The sequence below is a fragment of the Otolemur garnettii genome, unplaced genomic scaffold, assembly GCF_000181295.1.
Source record: "Otolemur garnettii isolate 467f Iridium unplaced genomic scaffold, OtoGar3 scaffold00169, whole genome shotgun sequence".
Taxonomy (NCBI): domain Eukaryota; kingdom Metazoa; phylum Chordata; class Mammalia; order Primates; family Galagidae; genus Otolemur; species Otolemur garnettii.
The window spans coordinates 672,024-673,158 of record NW_003852564.1 but is presented as its reverse complement, the minus strand read 5'-3'; positions in this window follow the sequence as shown (position 1 = coordinate 673,158).

Sequence of the window (1,135 nt, the reverse complement as noted above, 5' to 3'; positions counted from 1 at the left end):
CAGGGAGGGGCCATGTCATTTTCTCACCTAATATGAAAAAAAGGAAAGCATCTATAAACAATTTTAACTCTTTCGTTTACAGCAAAACAGAGAAATTAATACATGTGTATAGGAAAACTAAAGCAAAACCAGTATTAACATTCTCTGTTAATGTAATGCTACCTTACCATCCGCCAAACTCCACTATTTGATGCATTTAAAGGATTATAAAGAAATAGGAAAGAGTTTTAAATCATAGAAATGAACGTTAGAACCTGGAACTTGGTTCAATTGATTTGTGAACAACAGCAAGCTACCTTATCAAGACGTTGGAAAATGTTCTTTAATAAAATTTGAGGAATTACTTTATCACAAAATAAATGATGAAAATACAAGGCAAGAAAAGTAAAAATTCAATGGCTTTTCCTGATTCATAGTGAGAGAAACATCATATGGATAAACAACCACGTGGGTAAAGATGATTATTTTCTAGACCAGAGAGAGGCTCCCTAAATCCCTCTTGTGTTAAGTCTTGTTCTGCTGTTGAGAATATATGTGGGGGGTAGAAATTATTTCCCCAGCTCCAATATTCTTTTCACATGCACTCAACAACCTAAGTATATGGTCTTAAATTGGTGAGATTTTCAAAAGGAACTTTTCTGTGTCACTACAAGTATAAAAGTAGGAGGTTAGTGTTGCTCAAACCTAGAAACATGGTCCATTAGAACTTTCTATGATGTTGGAAATGTTCCAGTGATACCATCCAATATGGTAGCCAGTAGCCTCATGGAGCTGCTGAGTATATAAAATGTAGCCACCATGAGTGAAGAACTGCATGGTATTTTATTTTATTTTATATTAATTAATTCAAACTTAAATAGCCATAATGCTAGTGACTCTCTTATTGGACAAGACAGCTATAAAAGTAACTTAAAACTTGTGGGCTGGTAACCAACCAGATGTACTAAAACTGTACTATGCATCAGCTTCCACTGTGAAAAAGAAACTATCCCTCTTTCAAATATCTGTTTCAGTTCCATCACCATCATTGTTTCAGTTCTTTATCATCACCTACTGGGGCTTTCTGAAAATAGGGAAATTAAAATCCAGAGTGTAAAATCTTATTAAGTTAGTACATTGCAGGTAACAGAAAATA